Source organism: Rousettus aegyptiacus, unplaced genomic scaffold (assembly GCF_014176215.1).
Source record: "Rousettus aegyptiacus isolate mRouAeg1 unplaced genomic scaffold, mRouAeg1.p scaffold_m13_p_2, whole genome shotgun sequence".
NCBI lineage: Eukaryota > Metazoa > Chordata > Mammalia > Chiroptera > Pteropodidae > Rousettus > Rousettus aegyptiacus.
The window spans coordinates 154432273-154451932 of NW_023416295.1; positions in this window are offsets into that span (position 1 = coordinate 154432273).

The following is a 19660-nucleotide window of genomic DNA, read 5'->3' on the forward strand; positions in this document are numbered from 1 at the left end:
TCCAGAGCACACATTTAATGAATTTCAATCAGACCTATTCCTCTGTGTGTCTATGTGTTTTATGATATTTACTTATTGTTTTTAGCAGAGACTGGGTAGTGTTTCCATCTCTTATTTTGTGCTTCTGATTGCTGCCTCACTAGGCCAGCAATGAAAGGCAAAGATCAAAAAGGTAGAACCAGAGTGACTTCCCATTTCTAGTCTATGTATGTACACACACACACACACACACACACACACACACATACACCTGTGCTCTATGACTGCCTTATCTGGTCTAGGCCTACCCTTCAGCGCCTCATCCACACTATTCTTAAAGCTTCTGTCAACACATGACTCTCCACTTTTCCTTTCAAGTCTTTGAGCATGACCAAAGCTGCTCTATTATCCTTATTTGTACTAATATTTTAAGCATTATATATTTCACAAAGTTATCAAATTCAGATAGTATACTAATGGCTGAATTTACAAATTTTTGTCCTCAATAGAATAATCTTATTTGTGGGAAATTGAAACATAGGACGGATAGGCAGAATAAGTATCTTTAGAGTAGAGACCTTGGTCTCTGTTAAGTATCTGGAAATACAATCTATCATTCGCCACCATAAAAAGGAGTGTCGCAAATAAGTTTTTATTCATATTATCTATGTTTAAGCATTATAATATTACCATAGGTAAATTTTTTCTAAAAGACACGTTTTTCAACTGAAATAAAACAAAACAAAACAGAAACAAAAAACAAAGACTGTTATTTGATTTTTCAGTTTCCATGAAGTTAAGTATTTCCATCTTTTTAATTTTTGTTATGCCCATAGAACTACGTTCACCGAACCACTGAAATTGCTAAAACTTAAACCCTTACCTGAGATAGTAAACATGAAAATTCATTTACCTAAACTTTATGCAAATTCAGGTTGACAGAGGGAGTATATAAATGATCCTTTGCCCACTTGAAGTCTATTCTTTTCCAGTTTTAATGTCAGACAAAGCTGAACTAGCAAAAACAATCTAATTTTGCTCATTTTTTGCCCCATGTAAAATTGCCTTAACTAAGAAGTTTGTGATTTTCCTTTCAGCTTTAGTTTTGAGATAATACAAATTCATGAAAGAATATATAATAAGTATTATTACTACCCTTCTCATACTGACAGGACAACCTTCATTTGGAAGTTATTTGTTTTCAGAAACATGCTTGGTGATACTTGTATTAATCACTGTTTGTTTGTTTTTTTAATCTTAGTTCACTGACTTGGAAGTAAAAATCTGTTAAATATGTGTTCAATTCAAAAACTCTAAGCTCAAGTCATTAATAAGATAATGGACCACTTAAATGTACACTCTCATACACACTCACACACATTTTATATATATATATTTATATACACACACACATTATATATATACACACACACATATTTTATATGTGTGTGTGTGTGTGTGTGTATCCACACACATGTTTATGTATGTATGTATATACTTTTTAACTTCTCCTCTTATTCTTTCTGAACTGCCAGCCCTGGTTGATTCTTTGATTCCTTCTTGTAAATATGCAATTGAATTGTTCTTGTGCCAGAGTCCCTGTCACTTACCTCCACTTGGAACAGAGGCTATCATTGTCCTGTCACATCCCTCAAATTATTTGGTGAACCCAACCCAGCCCATGTCTATATTAGCAGACTTTTTTCTCCTAGAACTTTTGAAAACCTTGCTGTTCTCATACACCGTAGTCTGAAGTGCTAAGAAATCTCACCTGAATGGGCCACAACAAACAAATCTCAGAATTAGGTGTGATCCAGCAACCTCAGCCCTAACATAAGGCTATTCTGAACACTGAAGTTTGTCTCATTTCCTAGAATTACTCAGCATTAAACTCTAGTCTCCTCCTCTAGTAGCTATAGTCAAAGGACAACCTTTATTGCATTTGCCTTCTATTTTGTATTAACACTCCCTTTCCTACATGTTTCTGTCTGGAGCTTCTTCTCTTAGATCTCCTGAAAGCTTTACTGTCTTCATACCAACAAATTGGAAGATTTGATATATCAATATCCCAGCCCCTTTTGCCTAATATGAAGGGACTCTTTGGGGATGCATGCTTTGAATAAAGAAATGAGTAAAAAGGTGCTCCCCATTTCTGAGACTACAAAGAACTCCCTTGACATGACAAAAAAAGAGAATAAACTAGTGGTATAGTGGTAGAGGTAGCAGAAAGATTAAAAAAGAGAGCGACAGACAGACAGAGGGAGAGAGAGGCAGAGAGAGAGATAGAGACAGAGAGAGAGTTAGAGACAGAGAGAGATAGAGACAGAGAGAGAGAGAGAGAGACAGAGAGAGAGAGACAAAGAGAGACAGACATACATACAGACAAACAGAGACAGACAGAGACAGACATACATACATACAGACAGACAGATAGATAGACAGAGACAGACAGATAGATAGACAGAGACAGAAAGAGAGAGACAGAGAGAGACAGGTGTAAGGGGCAGGACTAAGCGCTACTGACAGGAAGGAAACGTGTTGTGAGCAGAGAGGATGCTTTGGGTGACGCTCATCTACCACTCAAGTCATCACTTCACTTTTTAAATATCTTGAGTTATTATGGGAAATGAGTAAACATCCGAAGGCAACTATATTATTCTTATTATTATCATGAGGTAATTTCATTTTGAAGGAGGTAGCATCCATACTATTTAATATCCTCAGACACCCGTTTCCTGCAAAATTCCATCATATTTGTAAGCACTTGGCAAAATAAAAATAAAGATAATAACAACAACAAATTAATTAAAAATCAAAATGCATTTCTAATGGTCAGGTAGAAAAGAATATTTCTGAACCTTGGTTTGGTTAGACAAAGATATCCAAGATTTATCATCAACTAGAAAGTAATAAAACACGTCTATACGCTTACAAGAAAGCTGATAAAAAGTAGAAACGCCAGAATGAAAAATTATTGCCCATTGAAACAAGACCAGAGTAAGAGCAAATAGAAAAAATAATTGTCCATTTTCATAAGTCTTTCTGTATCATTGACTTTTAAAGCATATGCATGTTTTGCTTCTGAAAAAAAAAAAAGAGAGAATTGAGCAAAAGGATAGAAGTCTAAAAAGCACAATTTGTACCTTATTTTAAACTTCAAATGTCTTAAAGTTGGCATTTTCTAATCTACATTTATTATCCTATAAGTGAAATTCATTTCTCCTACATGTCACTTTATTTAAGAGTAAAAATGGTTTTCATTTGATAGTAACGACTATCCTTATACTTTAAGAAATAAACGAAGGTGGCCCATTGTGTGGTAACATAGAGAAATCAAGTCATATGCAACTCAGTTGCATTTTTTAGTGCTTGACATAAACAATAGATGCAAAATAAAAAATATCCAAGTTTCTGAAGATATCTGTGTAACTATTAAGAAAGTTAGTTTTAAAATACATGATACAATATTTAGGGAAAGTGTTTTCTAGATTTATCAGAAAAAAAAAAAGGACAAGTGAGTGACTCTTTCACTGAGAAGCATAAGCAAAAACATACAAGAAAAAGTAAAAAGTGCTGAATTAAAGTGACCATGGGATAGATCACGTTTCTTTAGAGAAAATCTGGAAGTAATTACTGTGTGACCATAGTTTCAAAACAAGAGGTTCAAAATAAAATATAGTAAAATTAGAAAAATAATAAATAATTTTTCGATCATTATAAGTAGAGACACATAAATCTAATTAAGTGATTTAAAATTTTAAAGACTTCACTATGTAATCATAGTGAATAATATTCATTACAATGAGATAAAATATATACTGATACATTTAATTGATTTTCTTGTTAACCCTTTCCTCATCTTTTATTTTGAAATAAATGTAGGTTGACAAAAAGTTGAGAAAATAATACAATACAAGGAATTCCCTTGTGCCCATCTCTCAGTTTTCCTTAGTCAGGACACACTCAACGAGAGTACAATATCAAAGCCAAGATATTGACATTAGTATAATTCATAGACTTTACTCAGATTTTACCAGTTTTATAAGCATTCATTTGCTTGAGTGTGTGTGTATGTGTGTGTGCACATGTATATGCAATTATATACATTTCTAAATTCTTATAGCCATTATTACAATAATCTATGTTTTTATATTCTTGGAAATAATTACTATCAATTATTTTGTTACTATGAAGTATGGTTTTATAAGGCAAAATATATGACTGAAGCTTTTCTTGTGTTTACTACCGATTTTGATTTTAATGAATTAGTTTAGTGAGGGAGAATTTTAACATTTACTGAGCACAGATTACATGCCTATTCTAGTGCTTAATGTAAATGTTTCATCAAGTATATGAGTATACATTAAGCATATCAGTATATGTAATCATAGTGAAGTATTTTGGCATTTCAGTATTCTACTGATGCAGAAATTTATTAATACACCAGACATTCTCTTTGTACACTACTTCCTTTACTATGAAGATCATATATGTATACCTAGCATTAGGAAAGCATTTAAATTTCTCCAAATTCTGAATATGTTCATCCTAGATTTAAAGATTCTGACATTATTTTAAATTAAATAGCCAGTTTCTTATTGGTATTCAGTTCCACCAATGGATTTTTTTCTAAGAGCTGAGTAGAACTGTGCTTTAATGGTCTGGCTCTGGCCTTCTCTAAGGTGTAGAAATAATCACCTTGCAACTCAATCAAGTAAAGAAATGTTTGTCATTGGTAAAGATGCTGATTTTCAGTTCTTATCCAACACATTGTTCTAATTCCTTCTCTGATATGTGACCCAGTATCTTTGGATATTGCATTACTGGTTTTACAAGTAAAATAGCATTTACAATTTTAACTGACAGTTACAAATTCATTCATGGATATTGATCAGAAGCACTACACAAGAACCGTTTCCTTTTCTTGCATGAAAAGTACAAGAGAACTGCTTTCCATCAAAAAATAAACAGATAAACAAGAAATAAAACCAAAACAAGCAATTCTGTTTCTGGTTCAAGAATAGCTTAGTCTGACTCAAGTGAAAGAAACAAAATAGTGTAAAAGTTTTGGATATACTTAGATCTTTCTGAGCACTTGAGTCTGCCTAGTAACTAACTATTTTATAAAGTGAGATGTCTGCACAGAAAAACAAGTGTTCAAATAATGACAATCTAATTGGTAAGGCACATTTTGGATAAAACATTGGCATTCTCAGTTTGTTTAGGGTAGGGAGACATTTAAAAAAACACCAGATTAGAGAACCATGCAATTTAAAAATTTTAAAAATTTCAGCCCTTAATATATGTCTCTTCTAATTAATAAGTCACACATGTGAGACTTAAGCAAAGTGTAAAAACCTCAGGTAAGAGCTGCAAAACTTGCTGGCTACAGCTGTGGCTCTCAACCCCATGTAACTGGAAACAGTTTCTCTGTGGTGAGCTGCTGCAGGGGGCCTTTGGTTCTCACTCTGAAATAGCATGCCAAATGTGACAAATCGGTAACTTCTTTAACTCTGAAGCTCAAGTATTTTTACTAAGTATCATTAAAATGACACTGAGCCTCTTTCTCTGTCTTTAGGCAAAAATATTTATGTTGTAAATCTCTGCAGTTATCTGTTGATGAAACTTGGGAATAAAGGAAAAAAGACACAAGTAATAGGATTCCGTAAGAAGAATAAGACATATTAGTACTCAAACAGGAAATTATTCAGCTCAGTAAAAATCCATCAGTTCTAAGGACTTCACCTTTAATTTTTGTACTAAACTCTTACCCAGTGAGTGCAGATCAACTTGCACATTACTAAGCTCCAGTATCCTGAAATAAATCTGAGAAAAGTCATATAAAGGATTATTGTTAAAATTTTATAATTTGTTTTTAATTCTTTGGTACAAAAGTATTCTATAATTTATTATATCTAATCATTATTTAAAAACAGTAAAACAATTTCTGGGTTTACTATATGTCAGTTTTGTGTTAGATAGTTTGTGTAATTTGTTATTTAATATTCATAAACCCTGTTATTGGTACTATCGTTCATTGAATTTTATACTTTATGACATAGAAGACTATAAAGGAAATAGGCTCAAAGTTAACTAGCAATGAGTCTAAGTTTTGAGCCGAGCCTCTCTAAGCTTTGTCTATCTCTAATAGAACAAAATGTAGAGACACTTTGCATAATTATGAGACTACATCATTTTGCCTCAATTATCTTGGTAATTATTAGTCTTTGTTTGATTTTTAAATATATAAATAACCACAAGTGTATTGGAAGTATATTTACTACATAAATAACTACTGGTGTATTGGATGTATATTTACTACATAGGTATACCTATGTAGTAAATACACACACACACTTGACTAGGTATTGTGTGATCTTTCTTCTGGAGGTAAAACTCAGATTTAGACAGATAATTAAACCAACTTGCCACCATACTTTTGTTTAACCTACAAATGGTTTTTAAAGTCTTAGCAAGCTTTTAGTTATATGCTTTATTTCTGGTTTCCGTTTTCATGTCTTTTGTCTTCAAAGTAGCATAATTTATTTTTTTTAAATACCAATATATATATACACTAATATTTATTTTTGAATTCTATGATGCTATCAGATATAATATAATTCACTTAAAGAGGATATTGTCAGCAAGGTGAATGGTTCTCTTTAAAATTTATTTGGATTTGTTTGAAGTTAGATTTCATGAGAGAAAAAGATTCTATCTTGCTCCCTCCTGCTGTGTGTACGTGTGTTATATGTGTGTGAGGGTGTAGGTGGTGCATGTGGTAGGAGAGTGAGAAATCTTCGACTAGGGAGATGTAGGTGCAAAAGAAGCATTATAATTTAGCCGTAGCAGTTAAAGGATATTTACTATTCACTATAAGTGAGCATTACGTTTACAATGTTCTAGGCAGTCACTAATGGCAAACAACAATGTGAATAAATATTCACTCTTATTTTAAGATTTCTTTGCAGTGAAAAGGTTAGAAAAATTTAGTATAATTTATTAATAACATAACAGAGGTGCATGCATACACCATGCTCTGAGATAGTAAAGTTAGGGATGGTAAGTCTGCTTCATGACATGAAGTAGAAAATTAAATGTGTCTTAGATGGAAAAATCTTTGTCAATGGTAAGGAATTTGATTTTATCCTGCTACCTGAGAATAATCAATAATCAATAATCATGCATAATAAGTTTATAATTTACTTATTTCATTTGAAATTTTTCTGGATATAATCTCTTTCAGAGGGCAGGAAATTAAAGAAGGAACAAGAATGGACCGCATTTTGTTTAATTTCTTCCAGGTCCTTAAAATATAGTTGATTCTCTTAGTCTTTCCAGTAACCGACATGGGAAGAAAGTGAGTGTTGGCTGTTGTTATCCTACTATGGGAAATTGTGAGAATGTTGATCAACGTGTGAAGGCATCCAAAAAAATACTATCAAATCTTTGCTCCTTACTTGATTGTGTCTTTAAAATGATATGCTAAATGATCTGAAACTGCCAGTAGTTAATCTGAACGATTTCACTCTTTCTCTTCAACATTAGGGAACATAATCATATTTTTCATCATATTAAAATCATACATTTTTATGGATACAATGAAGAACCAGATTTAATGGAAAAGTGAAGCTGATTCTGAATGTTTTCAAATAAATATGTTCAAAAGAAGTCACTGTTGTTAAGATACTTATAATTAAACTATTAAGATTTTTCCCACTATTATGGTAACAAATGTTAATACTTGCTTTGAAAATATTTCGGGCTAAAATTGATTTACTTAAAAAATGATGGCTGGTTACATACTAACTGCCAGACACAAAAAAGGAACAAGGGTCCCCGTTTGGTGGTAGTTTTACTCTATTACCAAAGTCCAACAAAAACCACACATGTGTAAAAGAGTTTATCAGAAGGAGAAATATAAAACAAAGAAGGATTTGAAAAGCTGGTGTATGACAAAATTTTAAATCAGACGGTGAGGAAAAGTTTCACTGTGAAAAAGAGAGCTGAACAGATGTGAAATGAACCATGTGAATGAGCAAGCAGGCAGCTGAACCATGCGAATGAGCAAGCAGGCAGCTGGAGGAGAAAGCACCGAACGCTCTGTGGCTTCCACAGTTCAGTTGCAACCGTCTCTTGGCTCCTTTATTGAAAAAGACCTCAAACTGCTACTCGGAAATGTATAATCCAACTCTAGCTGTGCTTGCTTGTTCTAAATCGAACTATACCATGAAAGAATGGCCAAAATTCAGTCAAAATTCCTTGAGTTATTGTATGTTTATTAAAGATTGTAAAGTACATTTTTAGTATATTTCTGAACGGATGAACCTACTTTTAATCAGAGATATTCAACATCTGTACTCGAGCTTTTTGACAGCAAATACATATCCAAATTCTTGATGTTTTACTAGTAACAAAATATCAGTTACAAAAAGTAAAAGCAGATGGTTGCAGGGAGGGGCGAGCTACAACTGATATATTTCTAAACTTTTGTCAATTTTTACTTTATATTAAGCTAAACAGACAGATGAATATCCTTATAACAACAATAATTAATAGCCACAGGATGACAAGTTTTCACTAAGGAGTATTGCCTACAAGGACTGATCAGGGCGTACTTGAAACAGAACGAAAGGAAAAGTTATTCACCTTTTAACCCCCTTCCTGCTTCTAGGACTAGGTATAGTCATGTACTTCTGAGAGAGGTCCGTCATAGCTCTCTGGAAAGGCCAGGTTTATATATTGTCCTTTGCCCTGAATGAATTGCTCAGCAAAAACCTCTGAGTCACTCTTCTAGCACTAAAGGAAATTCCAAGAGATTTAGGAGAGTGATGAGCAAAAATAAGATAAGAGTGGCACTTACGGTATGAACACCAAATGTCATCTTGAAGCACAAAAGTGTTTCCAGATCAGTATTCATATAATTCTGTACAGTGTCCATCCATCTTAGTGAGCTTGGGAAGTATGCTGTCCAATACAAGCAATGTCTTTAGTGGCTGCCACCATTAAACGTATCCACATACTGGCAGTGACAGTAATGCACTTACTTCAATTTACAACGTCCAGCATAACTGGAGATATGGTGGTCCTTTTGTCAATAAGGACATGAAGTCTTCAATAAGTCCTGAAGGAAACATTCAGAGTGTCCTTCGTTCTGTTTCTTTCATATAATCTTAAGGACTAATCTATCTCCTTGTGGACATGGTATTGGCTCTTCCAACTCTTCATTAGCTGAGATGTTAAACCAATTTATTACCTCAAGTTTCTATTTTTCAGTGATCCTCTGCCCCATAAGCCTGTAGTCCCAAGATATAATTCTCATGATCACCTATTATTGACCACATTGTTCCTCTGAGTACTCATTATTATTTCCCCACAAGGAAACACTTCCTACTTCCAACATGGATGCAAAAAAGCCTTTGTTCCATTTCCTAATGGCCATATCTCAGGAAGGAGTAGTTTCTGTCCCACGTTGGGCACTAACTGTCCAGTAACAAAATAGAACAAACACCACAAGTGGCGCATGATACAACTCAAAGAAACTCAGGGATAGTAGGATGCTTGCAGTGACTCGGACTCTGGTAATACATAGGGAGCCATGCTTGGTTGGGCGCGACCAATGGCTTTGGAAAGTGATCCTGATTCCATTCAGTCATTCGTTTACAGAGAAGCCAAGGTTGCCAGGATGCATCTAACCTGAGCCAGATCTACCAGGTCATACTGTGGGCTAATACTCAGAAATATATTTAAAATAATTAGTAAAAAAAGAAAGAAAGAAAAATGTCGATAGTAAAACCAAATCTTTGTCACAGATATAAAAGATATACATTACAAAATATGAGAAAAACACATTAAAGGGTTATGTTAAAATGTTTCAGGTGACAAAGTAGGTTTTATTATTTCTTCTCACGTATCAATTTATATCATTTTGAATACTTTTCAGCTCCAGATTTAAACTTTGATGTATAAGAACACTGATTTGGTCCTTGAAAATATTTGGTCCTTGAAAATATCTAAAGAATGGAAGAAATAATTAACTAATAAATTATTTATACATTAAAATATTTATTCTTAAGAATAGTTTCCAAAAATAGTTTAATGTTTAAAATTATAAATGTGTTCTCAGAAACTTTAGGAGATACATATATATATATATATATATATATATATATACACACACACACATTATATACACACATATATATATGTGTGTGTATATATATGCACACATACTCATAGACTGAGGCCATTAATTACAGTATGTTTGAAAATTAAACTTTACTGGAAATGGTGTCTGGATTCTGCATGGCCCTGGCCCTTTGAGTCAGAACTTATCATTAGCCCAACACACCCTATGTGGGTAAAAGGTACTGTACAGTACAGAGTATTTCCAACCACAGACTCGATGCTGCTGGAAATAACATTTAACACCTACAGTAGCCTTGCTATGACCACACAATCTTGAGGATGAGGTGAATGGGTACTGGGCAGAGGAAATAGCACATCTGATAAAAAGAATATGCCACAGAAAAATATAGTGAGACTCGAAACGGTTTATCTGGTCAAAGAACAGAATATAAAGTTTAAGGAGAGAAAAGAGTCCGAAAGTGAGGTGTACCATCTAAATGTGGTGATGATTATCACTTTAACTATCATTATCTGTATCATTATCATTTGAATAAACTTGACCACAGGAAGTGACTCTGAATTCATAATTATGACAGTATTACTCACTAAGAGAAGAGGAAGAAAGAAAAAGAACCAATAACAACAACAAAAGATGAGGACCAAAAACCTTGATTAGACCGTAACTGCTAAACCTGTATTTCACATGAGATTTTTTTTCACCTAAAATTTTCCTCTGACAAAGTACTTGGAGCTAGTATATTTTGTAGATGAAAATAATGAATAAGAACACAAAGAACTACCCTTAAGCTACTATGGAGAAAGGTGTTAAATAATACCATGGAAAAATTATTGGGGTGCCTGTTGTCTAGTTTTGATTCTTCCCTCCAACCAAAGACACTGTGTACCCAGTAGAAGCTAGAAGTCCAAAAAAGACTTATAAGGCTAGTATCAAGTTTTTAGCAGTTCTGAATCTGTTCCTTGCCTCGCCCAGCTCCTCAGGTCTGCCAGAGTTCCTTGTCTTGCGGTTGCATCGCTCTAATTTCTGCTTCATGGTTACATGGCCTTGTTTGCCCCATTGGACTCAAATTCCCTTGGCTTCTCTCTTATACAAACACCTGTGATTACATTTCAAGCCCACCCAGAAAATCCAGGCTGCTCTCCCCATCTCAAGATTCTTACCTTCGTCACTTCTGTAAAGTTCTTTTTTGTCATAGAAGATAGTATTTACAGTTTCCAGTGACTGTGACCTAAATATTTTGGAGGTGATAATTCAGCCTACTACAAAGCCCGGAAGGCTCTCACGGTGCTTCCTATTCTCTGGGAACTTCTTTTAGCCCAATGGAAATGCTCAGACAATTTATCCCAGTACTGCAGACAGGTGATATATTTCCGGTAGAGCTTTCCCTACTCTGCCATCATCAGCCACTTTCAGTGGGCATGATTCTGGTTTTTTTTTTTTTTTTATTAATAAAGCTACTTTCACATGCATACTCCATGCTGCTTTGCTGCATTCTATGCACCTGGTAGCTGAAAACATCAACCACATTATTCAGGCTTCCTTGCGATACGGTTTCTGGCTAGTGTCAGTCATTGGGAAATATTGACAGGAGATCAGAAGGACAGACGAGGAAGTGGACAAAATATTTAATTCTCCAGCTTCCTCCTTGAATGGTCAGTTCTGGCAGTGGGAAGAGTCTCTCCTATGAGTTGTTGGTATCTTCTAACACTCAACAGTAGATCACGATGTGATCATTATCCCCAGGCCCCACACAATGTTGCCTAGAATACATGTAGTTTTAAAAAAATCTACTTGATTTACTTAATTTATTAGGAAAAAAAAGTTTTGATAAAGTCCTCTGTGGTAATTTTCTAGAACATTGGCTGCTAAAACATATTTGTTATGACTTACCAAATTAATAAACCATCTCTATTTTGATGTGGCCCATGTTGCATTTTTTTTTTCAGAAAGAATACTAGATTTTCTTCTGCATTAATTTGGTGGTTATTTTTAGTTTATGTATCATGCATCTAATCAACACACTATAGGTATATAAAGGTGTTGCTGACATATCCACTCACCATACACTCCTTCACACAGAATATTTCCAACCACAGTGTTGCTAGCACTTGAAATGACATTATGACATTTAGCACCTTGACCACTCTCGATGCTATTGTAATGATTCTTGGGGATCCAAGGGTGGGTTTGGGGGGAGTTATGAGCAAGGAGAATAAAATTTCTGATTAAAAAATAAGATCCTACTGCAAAATATATTAGGAGCAAAACCTGTACAAAACCTGTATAACTGGTGAAGAAGTAGTAAATTTAACTTAAAGGAAGAGGACGAAATAAAAACTGAGATTTACAAGCTCGAGTGTGAAAAGTACGACCGTTTTAACTTTCACGTAAGTGTCCTTAACAATTGGACATGCAGGATCACAGCCAATGGAGACACATGAAGAAACCATGAGCCTGGAAAAGTCGTTGATGTAATGAAAATAAGAAATAAGATGAGGATAAAAAAATCACTGATGCAAGTCATACATGTGATTATGTAAATGTCATATGCATGTTCCAAACATGTATTTCTTGGAGATTTTTTTTTCAGTCGGGTATTAATAGGTAACATATTTTGTAAACAGAAATAATGGTCAAGTAAATGAGTATATGAGCTGCTGTCACACTGCCTATTTATATAAAACAGAATCTTTTTTAATCTTATACTTCTTAAAAAAATAAAACATCATGGGATGAGAAAGTTTCCAGAAAACACTTTCAGACACTCATATTAAAGAAACAGAAAGCTAGACCATGATAAAAATAATTTTTGAAATTATAAATTAATATAACCATGATTTGCAGAGCGTATTGAAATAAGCAGTCCAGTCTTAGCAATCAGCAGTGAAAACTATATTTAAATGGCCATTTTAGAAAGAACGTAGTTTAAAACCAAGGAATTATTTTCCGAATAATACTAAGGGTTTTTTAAATCCATGGTTAACGTAAAACACGGCCTATATGAGATACACAAGAGAAGCAACAGTGTCGGAAAATAAAGAGGAATCAAGACAGCATAGTTCAGCGTTGTTCTTATACATATTATATGGTCCAAAGAGGAAGTGAGAAAGGCAGAAGCAGACACTTCTTTTGTGCATTTTTCAGGAAACCACACCAAGGCTCAATAATTCTAGTACCTATGGATGGTAGGTAGCATGGAGATCCATGAAATACTTTAAATATTAGCCATTTTGAGTGATTTTATAATAAAATGTATACTATCGTCAGGCTGCAAATGGCCTGGAAAACTGAAAACTTGATACAGATTATTTTCATGGGCCAAAGTGGCTTGGCCAGGGATGGTTAATCAGACTAGAAAGTAACACCATCGCTTAGAAAAGTGGTGACAGCAGTGAGTCACCATTAACTCCAGGAGCAAGTCAAACATCCAATGTAGTTACTTTGCCAAGAGTGGGTGGGGCAATGCTCTGTGGGTTGTGGTCTCCTCCACCAGAAAATGAGAGGATCAATTTGGTTTCATAAGTCTGGCATGCAGTGGCAGACTCTGAATCAGAAAGAGTCCTTTACTTCATGCCAGTCTATGATGGCACAGTGTCGTCATGTCCAGTATGATGCAGCAATCAGGCAGTGCAGACTCAACCAACAACGGGGTTCTGACCATTCTCATCAAAAAATGTGGACATGTACATGAGAAACACAGACAGTTAAAAAATGTGGACATGTACATGAGAAACACAGACAGTTAAATATACAGTAGCTGTATATTTTTTCTACTATTTATAGACTAGAGGAGGAGTGTCTTAGATCTGCCAGGGTTGGTTTCCAAATCTAGTCACCACAGGTAGGCCACTGGCAACAATCTGTCTATAAGTCAATAAAAAGACATAATGAGATTTATCCAGAGAAATATTGGCTAAAGCTATGAGAATGGTTCTGAGTTCTGCCAACTAAACATAGTAACTGTGTGAATTTACATTCTGCATATCTGGCTGTTTGCCAAAATAGGTACATCTGTATCAGATTTCAAATAGTCAAGTTGTCAGTGAACCAGTCCTATGTATTTGGGGCTCCTCTGTGACTCAAGAGATCCACTGATACCATTACTTTTATTAGGGTGATGGAGTTAAAGTTTCTAAAAAAGAGTTAGGTGACCCTTTTTGGGGTAAAAACAAGACAACACTGGAAGCAGGTTAGCTCTGTTCTTGAATATAACAACTCTGTATAACCAAGAAAGTTTGTCACACCATTATTGTTGAGTCCAAGTTGTATCACCCCAAAATAGGAATATCAGGCCAAACAGTAACAAAGCCCCATTGTTCGTGTTCCATTTTTACAAGAAAACATGATTTCGAGCAAATTAATAGCTGTTTTTCGAAAGAAATGTAAAAGATAACCATGTGAAGGAGATAATTTATATCCTCAAGCAATACCTTCAAGTGGGGCTTCCCTCGTTTGCTAAAAGACTCTATTCAGCAAAATCATCAGTTGCAGAAAGTTCTCTTTCCAAAGGGCTAATTAAGGTCACGAGGCTACAAAGGTGGAAAGCATGCTCCAGGTTGCCAGGCTACTACCAAAAAGCACCCAAAGTGCACTGATTTGCAGGTTAATTTATCAGGAAGAATTACCCAGTACTTTCTCCAACACCCAATAAGATGCCTGGGCCTCGTTGTTGCAGGTATGAGTAGAGGTGAAGAGACAGCAGTGTTTCTTTGACTTCTGGAGGAATTAAGTACAGTGAATCAGTCCACATTGTTCCAAGAAACATTACTTGGAGAGAAGATTACTGAATTCTGTGGATGGTCATCAGCTTCTTCATCCTCGCCCCAGTGGCTGATGTGTAAATACCACTTTAGCAAGGACTATGGAGACCAAAACTTTGGATAGAAAGAAGTTTCCTTCTTAAGTTAGAATTGTAAGTTGGCAGAAAAGGCTTCCAATTAGCACTACAGAGGAGGAGGAGGAAGGGGGAGGGGGAGGGGAAAGGGAGAAGAAGAAATAGGAGGATAGACCTAAAAATTAGAGTTAAAATCTAAATGTACACAACTGAATATTTTTATAAAGCATATTTTGATAAGTCAAACTACATTTCTGTTAAAGCTAAGACTAAGTACCTGGGATGTGGTTAAGGAGTACTTGGCGGGATTTCTGATGAGCTGCACTTGATGTACAATTGACAGCTAAGGTGGTAATTAGAGAATGATGCTCTTGAGTACAAAATGTCTTAATTAGTGTGACTGTGTAACTACACTAAGGCATACAACAGTTTAAAAATATTTGACAACCAAAGAAGTGTGTGTTGTAGAAGTCACCAACAGAATAAGAATAAAAGTTAGTTCTATATGAAACTTTGGACAATTCTCTTCTCTCTAATCCTAGTGTTCTTAAGGAGTAATTGGTAAAACATCTACTGTACTTGTTTATGCTACAGATTTCCTTACCTCACCTCGGACTTAGTGGTGAAACAATTTCTGTGGTGAAACATGAGAATCTGAATTTTTAGTAGATATTACAGGAAATTCTTGAGTAATTAAGATTGGAAAGCACTCTTCTGGTTCTATAAACTTTCACCTATGTTCAATTAATTTTAACATTATTTTCTAGCATAAGACCATCTAGTCAGAAGAGATTAAGGATCCTCATTTTTTCATATAGACATTTATTTTCTAAATTTGGCAATTTAATTACTTTTAGGCTGCTCCTCTAATTAAAAAGATCACCAGGCCACAATTTTATTTTTTATATGTTTTTGTTGTTTTCCAGTTTATGAGATATATTTGATAGATAACATTATATAAGTTAAGGTATAATGATTTAATATATGTATACATTGCAAAATGATCACCATATATAAGTTAACATCCACCACTTCATATAGCTATGAATTATTTTCTTTGTGAGGAGAGCTTTTACAATCTACTCTGTTAGCAACTATTAAATTTAAATATACAATATTGTTAACTATAGTCATTATGTTGTGCATTACATTCTCAGGATTTATTTGCCTTATAACTGAAAGTTTGCACCTTTTGACCACTTTTACTCACTCTTCTCACCCACCACGCCCCACTTCTGACAACAAATCTGATGTTTCTATTTCCTTTTTTAAAGATTCCACATATAAGTGAGATTATTCACTATTTATCTTACTCTGTCTGATTTATTTCACTTATTATAATGCCTTCGAAGTTCATCCATGTTGTCCCAATTGGCACGATTTCCTTCTTCTTTAAGTCTGGTTCATAGTATATTGTGTGTGTGTGTGTGTGTGTGTGTGTGTGTGTGTGTGTGTGTGACATTTCTAAAAATCTATTCATTTGTCCATGGACACTTAGGTTGTTTCATGCCTTGACTATTATAAATAATGCTGCAATGAACATGGGGGTGAAGATAACTCTTCAGGATAGTGATTTTGTTTTCTTCCGACAGATACCCAGAAGTGGAATTGCTGAATCTTATGGTAGTTTTATTTTTAACTTTTCTTGTGTTTACATCTGTAAGTTTTATGATTTCAGGTTTTACATTTGTCTTTAATCCATTTTGAGTTAATTTTTGTAAATAGTGTAAAATAGGGGTCTACTTTTACTCTTTTGCATGTGAAATCCAATTTTCTAAGCACCATTTATTGAGAGACTGTCTTTTCTAAATTGAGTGTTCTTGGCTCCCTTATCAAATATTAGTTGACTGTGTATACAAGGGTATATTTCTGGGCTCTCAATTCTGTCCCATTGATCTATGTGTCCATTTTTATGCTAGTACCATATTGTTTGATTACCATAGCTTCTGATACAGTTTCAAATCAGAAAGTATGGACAATGTTAATTCTTCTAATCCATGAACATGAGATATCTTTCCATTTACAGGCATAACTCAGAGATATTATGGGTTCAGTTCCATACAACTACAAATAAGTGAATGTTGCAATTAAAAGAGTCACACATTTTTTTCTTGGATTTCCAGTGTATAGAAAAGTTGTTTACACTATACTGTAGTCTAAGTGTGCAATAGCTTCATGTCTAAGAAAACAATGTATGTACCATAATTTAAAAAAATACTTTATTTCCTAAAATGCTAACCATCATCTGAGCGTTCAGCAAATAATCTTTTCATTGTTTGAGCATCTCACTTAGATGTTGATGAAAATGAAATATCTGTAAAGTACAAAAAAAAAAAAGAAGTATGGCCGTATTTTTAACTTTTTAAACCTTTTCATTGATGTTAGAGTAGAACTTTTACCCCTTTGGTTAAATTATTCCTAAGTATTTTATTGTTTTTGATGCTATCGCAAATGGAATTTTATTTCTTTTCAGACCATTTGTTGTTACTGGGTACAAATGCTACTGATATTATTTGTTTTTTTAATTTTGTATCCAGCAACTTTACTGAATTCTTTGATCATATCTAATAGGTTTATAGTGGAGTCTAGGATTTCTTATTATTTTATTAATGTTATCTCCAAATAGAAAAAATTTTACTTCTTGCTTTCTAATTCTGATGCCTTTTGTATCTTTTTCTTGCCTGATTGCTCTGTCTAGAACTTACATTACTATGTCAAATTAAAATGGTGAGCATGGACACCTTCGTCTTGTTCCTGATCTCTTTCAACCTTTCACTATTGAGTATGATGTTAGCTGTAGGCTTGTCATATATAGATTTTATTATGTTGAAGTATGCTCATTCTATACCTAATTTGTTAAGGTTTTTATTATTATTATTATTAATTATTATTATTATCATGAACCAATGTCAAATTTTGTCCAATGCCTTTTCTGCATCTGTTGAGATGATTATACTATTTTTTAGTTTTATTAATGTAATGTTTTACATGTATTGTGGTTGAAGTGTAGCCATCCCTTTTATCCTTCTATTCAGTCCTTCCTCATCTCTGTAGTCCAAGGGAGTGCTTCATTCTTACCCTCATGTTCTAGGATTTTCACAATAGTGTCTAATCTGTGGATAGTTTCTAGGTGGTCTTTGAGGAAAACTGAAGTCAGGAATGACTTATGTTTCCATCTTGATGACATCATTTCCCCAAAATTTTATTTTAAAAATGTCCAAATTTTACTAATATTTCTTTGTCAACTAGCAGAAGAACATGTAAATATTATCTAGAACAATTGATTTCATCCCAAGCTTAATAAGTTTTCATCAATAAGTTAGTGAGGAAGATGAGAATTTCAGAGCCATAAAGATACTAAAATATTAAGCACAAAAATAAACAAGAAATCTAAGAAAAATCCAGCAAGAAAAAAAAGACAGCAGTAGATGTTTACCATACTGTTATTGCAATAATTAGACACATTATATAAATTAACTATCTTTACTATGTTTAAATAAATGTAAGACAAATTTGGAAATGTGTTCAAATAATAAGAAACTTTTTAAAACAACCAAGTAGATTTAAAATCATACTAAATAGGATTTCTAAAGAAAGATAAAATATTGGATAAAGTCATCATCTACTTAGACAGAGATGAAGGCTTAACTAACTAATTGGAAGACATTTCTGAAGCTTCTTTTCAAAATATAGCACACAGAGACAAAAAGAAATTATAAAAAATAAGTTTATGAAGCAACTTATATAAATACCTAAAGGTAGAATTCCAGAAAGAGTGAAGAGATAAAGGGGCGGGTGTGCTCTCTGTGAAATAAATAATAAAGACTTTTCTGATCTTGTGATAATAAGTCATCAACTTACAGATTTATGAAGTCTAACTAACATTAATCAGGGTCAAGAAAGAAAGAAAAAAGTTCACAATAGTACATATTATAGTAAAAACTGAAAAACACCAAAAACATTTCCAAAGCAGCACTAGGGAAACAGCAATTACTGCAAATAGCATTCGATATTTTGGGTCTGCTTGAAGTATCAGAGGTACATTAAAATTTCCCCGAAGGACTGAGGTTTGTTTATTGCCCCTTCTATATATATGCATGCCATTTACCCTTACAATATTTTAAAGTTATATTAAAATATTATATTAAAAAATATAATACATTATTGTTAATATAATACATTCTTGTTGAATCAAAATATTTATTATTAATAAACACATCTGAATACTACATTTTTCATTAAAGTATATTTTGTCAGGTATTAAGAACTATGATTGCTTTAATGTTTGCATTATATTATATGTTTTAATCCTTTATTTCATCCATTACACATCCTTATCTATTACATTACTTTAGTAAATAACACATGACATTTAATTTTTTTTTAAAAAGTATGATGTTTTCTATCTTTTTACTGGAGCATTTAGAGAGTTCACAGTTACTGTAATATATTTTATTTTTAATCAATATCATAATTCTGTGCTTTCTTTTTGTCTTATCTATTCTTGGGACTTATTATTATTTTTTTAATCAATCTATGTTTTCCTCTAAAATTTTTGAAGTTATATTTTCTTTCCATCCTTTCAGTATTTACTCTAGAATTTAATACATATGTGCTAAAATTATTAATATGACATTAATTAGTAACTTTATACTCTTTCAAACACTATAAGACCCAATACTGCTCTATGGTTTCTCAGT